Genomic DNA, 10,807 nt, shown 5'->3' with positions numbered 1-10,807 from the left:
TAGACATGGTCCACAAAACACGCTGTGATTGTTCAGTGTACAGCTGGTATATTGTGAATAGCAGATGAATGGAGAGCTCAGAGAACAGCACAGGAGCTGTGCTCTAAGCTCCACTTTGGTTGAGCGTTGTTTCTGTTCCTGTGGAGACTCGTGAAACCTCACAAGGACCAGGGTGAAACTAAGATTTTTATAATCAAACATTAAGAAGTTCAGCTTAGTACTAGTAAGGTATACTAAAGTGCATGGTGAGTGCACATATGACAGAAAACCAGAAAAAGCTTAATAAGCCCACTTTAAATTTAGCATATAAGCAACTCAATAATACATCACTCCCATCCTGAAACACCTCCCTCTCTTCACCTATGTCTCAAATACCACACATGATCTGTGTAGCTGCACTACTTTGGACAAGACAATTTTATAAAGTTTTTCACAGTTAACCTGACCCACAAAGACTGTCTTTGAAATGGATTTCCACTCAACCATGTACAGTCCCTCAGTTTAAGTTCACAGGAAGCTAAATCAAACCCTGTGTACTGGTAGAGTGAGCCACATGGAGTTAATGGAGAGAATATGACCTTACATCTGCCGTGTGTGCAAACACATAACAGGTGTGTTCTGTATTATTTACCTGCCAGTCAGTTCTGAACCAAGGATGCACGCTACAAGTCCGGTTGTGTTGAAAATCAGATTTAAGTGAAGATAACTGGGCCACCTTGTCGCCCTCGGGGGCCTCAATCCTGCAGATGTCAGCGTAGGTTCACATCTGCATACAAATGCACAAACTTTTTTTTTCCCTCCCCTTTTACATTTTTCACACAACAGCTGTGTGCATTTAAAGATGACCAGGTGCCACAGGTTTTTAATTTAGATGGACACAGACACACACCATCAAACAGAAACACGGGCCAGAGTGGGCAGGACGCACAGGTGCTGTGCAAACTTCTGACTGTAGCTGTGCCAAGAGGATGTCCCAAACACAGAGAGAACAAGCGTATGGCCCACACATGCTGAATAGTGTCTTTCACTAAAACAGCCTCTCTGCAGAAGACAAAATATTTCAGAAGGGAATCCATGTGTTTTTACTCACGTGGAAACCATTTTTCTTTGTTGGTAATTTGTACTATTAAAAAAGAAGAGGGGGGTGGTGGGGGGTAGTATTGCATCTGAAAAAATGACTGGACACATTTAGAGCAGCTGGGCGGGTTGTGTACTGTGCAAAGGTAAAGTGTTTGAATGAATGGGTCTGAGTGATTGTGCTGTTGCTAGACTGCATTACATTTTTGAAAAGCAGTGATTTTTTAAAGCAGCCATCATTTATTTACTGGGCTCCAAACTGGCCCCAAGCTGTCCTTTGTTGTAATGTTAGCTCGCCTGCTGTCCTGGACAAACAGCTGCCTATCTAATGTGACAAAGCAATGCTTACTATGAATACATTTATCATCAAAACTCCCGGGTGGTTATAATTTCGCTTGCAGTTCAAGTACTTTAACAGCTACAAACTAGCCACTGAGGCAGCCCAGCTAACTGATAAATAGCTGACATTAGCTCAGTTATACAATCCTGTGCAAAACTAAGCTTACCCCATCATTCATTAGCTTGTAGAACTGCCTTTAATGACAATACTTTGTAGTGTCCCTTTTCTATATGACTTTATCAGTCTCTCAAATTGCTGTGGGGGAATATTGTCCCACTCTTTGTTTAGTCAGTTCATTGCGGTTTGCAGGCATTTATTTATGCACTACTTTCTTAAGGTCCCACCAAGCATTTCAGTCAGGTTGAGGTCTAGACTTTGATTGGATAATTGCAACATCTTGATTTTTTTCTTTGTCAGTCATTCTGTTGTAGATTTGCAGCTGTGCTTGGAATCATTATCCTGCTTCATGAATCAGTTTCAGCCAGTCTTTAGCGGCTGGACAGATGTCCTCACATTTGACTCTAGAATACTTTTGTATACAGAGGAGTTCATGGTCGACTCAATGACTGCAAGGTGTCCATGTCCTGCGTCTGCAAAACAAGCTCAAATCAGCACCCCACCACCACCGTGCTGACAGCTGGTGTGAAGTGTTTGTGCTGATATGCTGAGTTTGATTTTGTGCATGATGATCAAACATCTCCCCTTTGGTCTCATTGCTCCAAAGCACATTGTTACAGAAGTGCTTTTTTTTGCCAACCACAAGGCTTCTTGCTGCCGTGTTCTTTTTAAATAGAAAAGGGTTTCTCTTGGCAACCCTTCCAAACCATTCATACTCCAGTCCCTTTCTAATTTTAGTGTCATGGACTTGAACATTTAACATACTAAATGAGGCCTGTAGAGTCTGAGATGTAGCTCCTCAGTCTTTTAAATTAAGTCTGACCTTGGGTTGAATTTGCTCGGACGTTCAGGATTGCAGTATTGTATTAACACAAACTCGAACACTCCAGACCAGCAAACTGACAAAACTTCTGCTTTTGCAGAGTTGCTCAACTTCGCTGATGATCAGTTAATCAGGTGCATTTGATAAGTAGCATCCGGCTACTTCTTATCCTCTGAACTCATATGAAAATAGTAAAGATGTATTTACAGTCATGACTGTAGCTGGTAAAATATTTAACTGCTAGTTGGTTAGTTTCCCAAATTACTTGACCAACCCATTCTGAAAAAAGCCAACAACAATAAAAACAGTTAAAAGTAAATGCCTATAAGTGCTTTCTACTGCAGTAGCTAAAAGTCATGTGAAAAATGAGAGTCAGCTAAATTTTGTTGTTAGCCTTGTAACTTCTCAGCTCAGATAAAAAAAACTACTAAAACTCTAAGATTTAAAAAAAATCTATGCCATATTTTTTATTGTACATGTAGGCCTACAATTTCTTTACCTTGTTATCATGATTACAGCTAATAAAACTTTTATAGCTAATCTATCTCCACTTGAAAGGCAACTAACGGTCATGCTAGTTACCACCACTGATTAAATGCAAGCAAGAAAATCCACATATTTACTTCCATGAGATGTCAACAACTCGGCAACTTGTGAACCAAAAACTTCTTCAACTTTCTGAGTGTTTTTCCAGCTAGGGTGGGCATACGTGTGACTTCTGTGTAGGACAGAATCGGGTATGTGTCATCACTGTTTTTGTACGGTGCTAGCTCACATACTGTGACAGGATGCCTACTGTCTTTAGTAACAGGTCTCTCGATGCTGAACCTTTTGTTAAATTGGGCAAGCAATGTTAAGATGTTTTGCAAAGACTCCCTATTTCCCTCAGAATTATATATCACAGTCTAGCAGGATAAATATAGACGAATTTGCGCTTATCAGTTAACAGGTAAGTTGACCGATGGGACAAACTTGCACTAAGAAATTATCACACCTTGTATTAGTGCTGCAGAGGTGTGAAGGAACAGACTGCTGTCCACAGTGCGGCTGGTAAGGCTCAAGGCGGCATTAAAGGCATCATGAGATGTCTAACGCTTCATCACCAGTGTTGTGACATCTCTGTGATGTTTCAGACGTATAAATATACACCGCTCGCTATTTTGGTGCTCGCTCATCTGGCTGAGTGAGAAAGGAAGGTAAAAAAACAGGACGGAAGGAGGGTACGGTGGTGCAGGAAGCGAAGGGGTGCAGGAGGAAGAGGAGTCGAGCCAAGCCGAGCTGTTTTGGTATCCCAAGCTCAGGACGCCGGCCAGGAAAGCCGGCCAAGGTGTGCTGTTGTCGTGTACCGGCACAGTGATCATGAGTGGGGGGGGGTGGCATGCTGGAGTGAACATCACACCGCTTCATCGCCGTGGCAGCAGCCTACCACATGGGCTCATGCCAAGACACTTGGCCAGCAATCCCACAATCCTTTGGTGCATGTCACTGATGAAGGAAAAGGCCTCCAGTCTATAGCAAGAGCTTTTGGATTTGGATCAATTCAGGGTGGAATATTACACCTTTAGGCTTTGAAATAGCCAATGGTGCACGATTTGTTTTGATAAAACTTCAAATAAATCTGATTTATCGTCTTAGATTTGTGCTCAGCTCTACTGAGATCACATGTTGAATATTTTCTGAGAATATGTCTCACCGCCAGCCTTCAGTTGCTCTTTCTGAATTATTTTAATCATAACTATCACCTCTATAAGTACATGAAATTCATTGGAAAGTTAAATTATTTCATAAATCAGGTTAAAGCTGCAGTTTTTAAGAAAATAAAATTATTTATGCTTAATGTTTATCTACCTGTCTCTCTCTCTCTCTCCCTTTCAAAGTGTACCTCTCTACATCTCAGGCGGAGTTATGGGCTGGCGTTCCTTGCTGGCCTGCCTGAGGGCGGACTTTCTCCTTCTCTGGCTTTCATTCGTACTCCTGCTCCACGTTAACTCATCGTGCTCAGGATATTTAAAGGCTGCATTGTGTTTCTATTCTCTGCTGGATGTCATCATCAGCATGGTGGTAATCAGAGCCTCCTTGAAACCTGCTAGGTCTTTTGCTTTTCATCCCGTGACTCTGTTTCTTCATCTGTTCCCCAACTGCAAGTCCAACGCTTCTTTGAGAAACCAATTCTCCAGGATCCCAGTTCCCTCGAGGAGTTTTACAGACACTACCATCCCGACCTTCCCACTTGATCGCCGTATTTACAAAGGAAAGCACCTGTAATCCACTGCTGCACTCCTAGCTATTTAATAACTAGACCTGCCTCTCAATAACCCATCCGGATCTCTGTCCAAGATACAAACCAGGTCTCAGAATTAAGTCATACTGACCTCAGTTACTCCTGACATCTCTCTCTTCTAGCAGAGCTCCTGGGCGAGTTCATGTTGTGCGACCTCTTCCCCTGCGCCACTTACCATTTCTCAGGCAATGAACTCTCTGAGTTCATTTTGAGCTCAAACATTACAATATATGACAACTTGGCACATAATCTTGCATTTCCAGCTTTTTAAAAATTTTCCTGTGGCATCAAGTAAGGCCACTTTTGTCACAGCTGTTTCATTGCTCATTTACAAAGAAGGTCCTTTGGATGTGGTGCTTATCTGTGGTTATCTTGTTAGGAAGACTATTATGTCACTTCCAACCTTTTATTTGGTGATTTGAAGGGTTCCAGTTACAAAGGGGAATATTTAGCCCTAAACCACAATTTCTTCCAAAACTTAACCAAAGGAACGAATGGGAGCAAATAACAGCCTACTGGCTAACAAACCTGTGAGGTCTCCCACTACCAATGCCTAACGCAGGTTTTATAGCTCTTGAAACCTGGACCATTGTCCCTTCATCCATTTTTGCTGTATGTGCATTTAAGTTTAAGAGTTTTTAGTATAGCACGCTCTTTGACTGATTTCACTTAGCGGCATCCGCCAAATTTTACCAACCACTCGTCAGCCAGTCAGGAAATACACAACCAGAAGTTGCCGGGAGATCACGGACCAGTCTCTAAGCATGTGTGACTGACGCATTAACAAATACATCGATTCAAGAGGGATTTCAGGTATTCCTTGCACTTCAGGTTACTCCTCAAGATCAAAGAACTGCTTTAAAAAAATGATTAAAAAATGGCTAAAAGTGTAAACTTGGAACATGTTGACTCTCATTTGATCTTTCACTCAAACCTTCCAAAAAGTTCAGTTTTTGTCTCATCAGTCCACAGAATATTTTCTTGGGGATCATCAAGTCACCAGTGGTTTTCTCCTTTGACTCTCCCATGGATGCCGTTGTTGCCCAGTCTCTGTCTTATTGTTGAATTTGAATTGAGGCACGTGAAGTCTGCAGTTCTTTAGATGTTGTTCTGGGTTCTTTTGTGACCTACTGGATGAGTCGTCGCTGGAGCAATTTTAGTAGGCTGGTCACTCCTGGGAAGGTCCACCACTGCTCCAAGTTTTCTGCATTTGTAGATAATGGCTCTCACTGTGGTTCACTGGAGTCTCAAAGCCTTGAAAATGGCTCTGTAACCCTTTCCAGACTCATAGATGTTAATGACTTTGCCATTTATCAACCTTGGAGGTTTGTAGTTGTTCACCTAAACAACTTGTCAACTGGTCACGAAATAACAACAAGAGGTTACCAAGTGCACGCAGGTTACTTCTCGAGATCAACAAATTGTCTTAAAGACAAAAAAAAAAGGCAAAAATAACAACATGAGGGATTAATCGTTAGTATACGCAATTTACAAATGAGAGTCAACATGTCGTTCTGAGCTCTCACCTCATGCGGAGGAGGTGCAGAGAGGCTAGAAAAACAGCAAGAAGGAGGTGTGTGCAAGATCGACAGAATGTGTCGGTTCCTCTATCTTCTTCCTGCCTCGTCGGTTTTGACGTGGTGAGGAGTGTGAATCGCGCACGTCTCGAGCTAACGTGCGCACAGTCGGACACGCACGCTCGGAGACAGCGGTCAGGGTGTGAAGCATGAATCACACGTGAAAGCGCAAGGACATACATGCAAATCCACACATAGAATCACACATGTAAACATTTATATGTGCCAATGCAGCAGGTTACCTAAAACTTACAATGAAGGAAACTAACTAGAACTGTGTTAACAGACAAAAACGGCACAGTCTGGAGAAGAAGCTAAAAAACAGTCACTTCCTGTTGTTGCTTTAACAAAGCTAAAGCAGATTTAATTTCGTTGCTTTTCAAAACTTCTTTCTTCGAAAATAAAAAAACAAAAAAAATTCCACTGAGACTTTTCATTTGTGCCGAATTCCAGTGATGTACAATATTTCTGACACTGCTGTTGGTACCAAACGGCCCGTAATCGACTTTTAAAAGATCGAGTGCGGGGACGAAAAGCAAGAAGGCGGCAACAGGAGCAAAATGAGGAAAGGAAGGAAAAAATGTCGCTTATGAAGTTAAGAAAATATAATTGCAAGCTGCTGAGGGAAGTAGCATAGAGGAAGTGCAGAAGTATGGAGTACTAGTCCCTGACACACACACTCACCACCTGGGGAGTGTGGATACGGTGCTCTCCTCTTTGGCCAGAGGCTGGTAAATAATGGATGTGTTGGTGGAAGCGCAGGCAGTTTGAAATGTAAATGTGACGGATGGAGAGTAGTGTGTGTATGTGCATGGACAGCTCATGGGTTTCTGTGTGTGTGTGTGTGTGATGCTGTCACTTGAGGCTGGGACTGGTTATGTGTCTCGCATGGTGATGGACCGTCCTCCCTGAAGAGAAGAAGAAGGAGTGGAGGAGCAGGACAAAGATGTGCAAGTGTTCACGAGAGGAAAGAGGAGTGAGGATGTAAGGAAAGAAGGGAAGGCTCTCAGGTTACCTCCAAGTACTTCAAGTAAAAGGAGTAATGCCAGTTAGTACAGCTCAGTAAGTACAGTCTGGTTTTTCTGGAGAGGTGTATGTTTGATAAATGTGTTGCAAGTGAAATAATCACTGATTTAAAACCTGAACTTGGAATTAGCAGCTCAGTCAGACTGGACCACCCGACAGGGCAACCGGGGGCGCAGTGGCTAAGCTGGATAGGCTCCCAATTAAACACCTTAATACACTAAAGTACACAAATGGCAAGAGTTTATATATTTAGTAAGAGTTAATATATTATATTTAGGTCCTGCTTTTATTTTGTGGACCAAAGCTTATGCTGTATGCATTCTCTTTGTGAAGTGAATCTTAACTCTGAAAATATTTATTAAGTTGTTTTACACTCCACTGATTAAAATAGGGACCTTTCCTGGGCACTGACTTCCCACATCAGTGCCCGTGGATGAGTCTTTGATGTGTGCTTGAAGTAATTTTGGTTGGCCGGTCACTTCTTTCTCAGTTGTTTCTTTATAGCGGCATGAAGTGTTGCTTTTTGAGATCTTTTACCCTGCTTCACTCATCAGACAGGCTCTATTTAAGCAATTTATTGATTCAGCAGGACCTGGGCGTGGTTAGGGAAACTGAACTTTCCAAAAATGATAGTTAATTGCAGCTAATTTGTGATTCACAAGAGGGGCAATCACTTTTTCACACAGGGCCAGGTACTTTTGGATAACTTTTTTTCCCCTTAATAAATGAAATCATCATTTAAAAACGGTATTTGCTCGGGTTATCTTTGCCTGATATTAAATTAGTTTGATTACCTGAAAGATGTACATGTGATAAATATGCAAAAAACAGCAACTAAGAAATCAGTGCTACAAATGCTTTTTCACAGCACTGCATCTTAAACTTAACAGACCACAGCATGAAGTCACCAAGTATTCATTACATGATCTCAAATGCCTGAAATAGATATGAGCAATATTTCAACATCATCTTGACATTAGTGCCGTGTTCTTGCACCACTTTGCTATCTGTGAGACATGTTAACAAGTCAGCTTTCTGGAGTAAAGAAACCCGTCTGTGCCACATGCAGATGTTCGCTTCTGCCGGTCTCTCTGGTGTCGCTGAACTATTGCGGCACCACATATTGCACCTTGAGAGTTATTAGTCCCTGTAGAACTGTTCATCTCCCCACGAGAGTGGCTTGTGTAGAAAAAAACTCCATCTTTGGTCTAATGCAATGGTGGAGGTCAGTGTTAGCATATGGCTCAGAGCGGGCGGGCGAGGGTAAGAGTGCGGTGAGGAGTGTGAGCTGCCAGCTGGCCTAAACATGATGGCACGAATGAAGGAGAGACGAGTGACGTGCGGAAGGTAAAAGTAAAGTACGAAGGGTGGAAAACAGAAGGGAATAGAGGAGAGGAAGTAAGTGAGGTAGGAAGAAACTGAAGGAGGGGACAGAGGGACTGACAAAAGGAGGAAGTGATGGATGGAGAGAGGTGGGAAGGTGAAAAGCACGGAGGGAAACAAACGTGGAGAAACTGGCATCTGTTGCCCTCCCAACCCCCGCCATCTCCACTGTCACCACCAGCTCCCATTGGTGCATTGTGCTTATATGTGTGTGTGTGTGTGTGTGTGTGTGTGCGCGTAGATAAGACAGAGAAAAGGGCCCAGATGGTCTGAGGGGAGAGTGACAAGTGGCTGTCACGAGATTCAGACAGCCTGGCCCTGTGCTGCCCTGCTGGCACACACGCCTCCATCTATTTGTAGGACCTCCGCCTCCTGCAGGGCACCTGATCGCCCCGTGCTACATCTGTTTGCGGCCGTATCTTTGGGAGCCCTGCAGGACACAAGAACAGATATTTCAGCACCGGTCACAGCATTGAACAAGTGTTAATGTTGATTTTCTCCTTTTTTTCTTCTTTTTACTTAATTCGTCACAAATTTACCAAAGCTGGGACAAAAATCCACAGAGGCTCACAAGTGTTTGGACATTTGAGTGATTATGTGCTATGATTTAACTCATCTGTGATGTATCTGCGGTCCAAACCAGATTAAAAGAGGAAAAGGGGAAAGCTGTCCTGCCTTACAGACTGTCACACTTTGTTTTCTGATTGTTGGGGACGCTATCTTTCAAACTTTTTTTTTTTTTTTCAAAACTCAACAAACTAACCGCAAAACTTCACGCCAAACCTGTAACACATTATGCTGCTCTTTTGAAAGCTAACAGTGCGTGCAATCTCCTTTTTAAGTTAAAAGAAAAACAGAAAAAAGACAATGGTTTTTGCTTCAGTAAAGTACATTCGAGTGATCACACAAAGCGCCAGCTATGCACTGGTGGTGTAAATGGAAAACACTTGTGCCGTTTCGCTTTTTTGTGTGCAGGGCACAGCAGTTTGTAAATTAAAAAAAAAAGAAAATTGGCATGCATGACAGACTGTCAATACAAACAAGCTGAAAAAAAAGTATTTTTAACACTTCACAGACAAAAGCGCAGAAGAAGAAAAGTCAAACATTTGTGCAAGAGAAAAAGAATGACTTGTGCAAAGTTCATTATCCATGAACTTTGAGATATTTACCAGTTTTCCCTTTCACACATATAGCACACAGCAGGAAAAAGCACTGGGTCCACTCTGGGGGCCTTTATGTGATGATAAAGATGGTTGGTGTCCAATCAGACTGTGCTTGATGGTTGTGTTCCCGTGTGTTCAGTCATGTATGTTGTATTTAGACAACATACATTTACACTTTATTAGGTACAACTTCCTGGTACCAGGATAGCGCACCATTTGCTTTTCAGAAGGTGCAGCCCCAGTGGCCTAATGGATAAGGCCCTGGCTTAGGAAGCCAGGGATTGTGGGTTTGAATCCCATCTGGGGTGCCTTTCAACAGAGTGGCGCAGTGGAAGCATGCTGGGCCCAGAAGTCGATGGATCGAAACCATCCTCTGTTAGGACTTTTAGATAGTTATTGAACCCTGAATCGAATCTTCATAGTGATCTGGTGACTGTGGAGGCCATTTGAGCACAGAAAACTTATTGTCATGTTCAAGAAACCAGTTTGAGATGATATGAGCTTTGGTGTGTTATCCTTCTGGAAACATTTATCAGAAGATGGTACACTGTGGTCAGCAATGATGCTCAGTTGGTACTAAAGAAGACCAGGCAACATTTTTTAAATCTTCCGTTGTCTATTTTTGGTGAGCCCGTGTGAATTGTAGGTCCGTTTTCCTGCTCTTATCTGACAGAAGGGGCACCTGGTGTGGTCTTCTGAATTAAAGTCTGACATGTTGTGCTTTCAGAGATGCTCTTCTGCTTCTTCTTCTCATACTTTGGTTGTAACAAGTGGTTATTTGAATTACTTCTGCAGTCTGGCTATTCTCCTCTGACCTCTGACATCTACAGGCCAAATAATCAGACCAACAACGATGCCACATTTAAAGTCTCTTAAAACAACTTTCTTCCCCATACTGATGCAAAGATTGAACTTCGGCAGGCTGTCTTCACCGTGTCTACATTCCTAAATATACTGAGTTGCTGCCATGTGATTGGCTGATTGCATATTTGCATTAACACACAGTTAAACAAATATACC

General features: G+C 42.5%; 1 non-coding gene across 1 annotated transcript; it reads left to right on the top strand.

Annotated features, from left to right (window-relative positions):
• Positions 1 to 10,022: 10,022 nt before the first annotated feature.
• Positions 10,023 to 10,095, top strand: trnap-agg. The gene has a single exon. It is a non-coding gene; the product is annotated as a tRNA-Pro (tRNA).
• The last annotated feature ends 712 nt before the right edge of the window (positions 10,096 to 10,807 follow it).

This window comes from Oreochromis aureus, linkage group 23 (assembly GCF_013358895.1).
Source record: "Oreochromis aureus strain Israel breed Guangdong linkage group 23, ZZ_aureus, whole genome shotgun sequence".
Lineage (NCBI taxonomy): Eukaryota > Metazoa > Chordata > Actinopteri > Cichliformes > Cichlidae > Oreochromis > Oreochromis aureus.
This window is presented reverse-complemented; position numbering and strand designations above follow the sequence as displayed.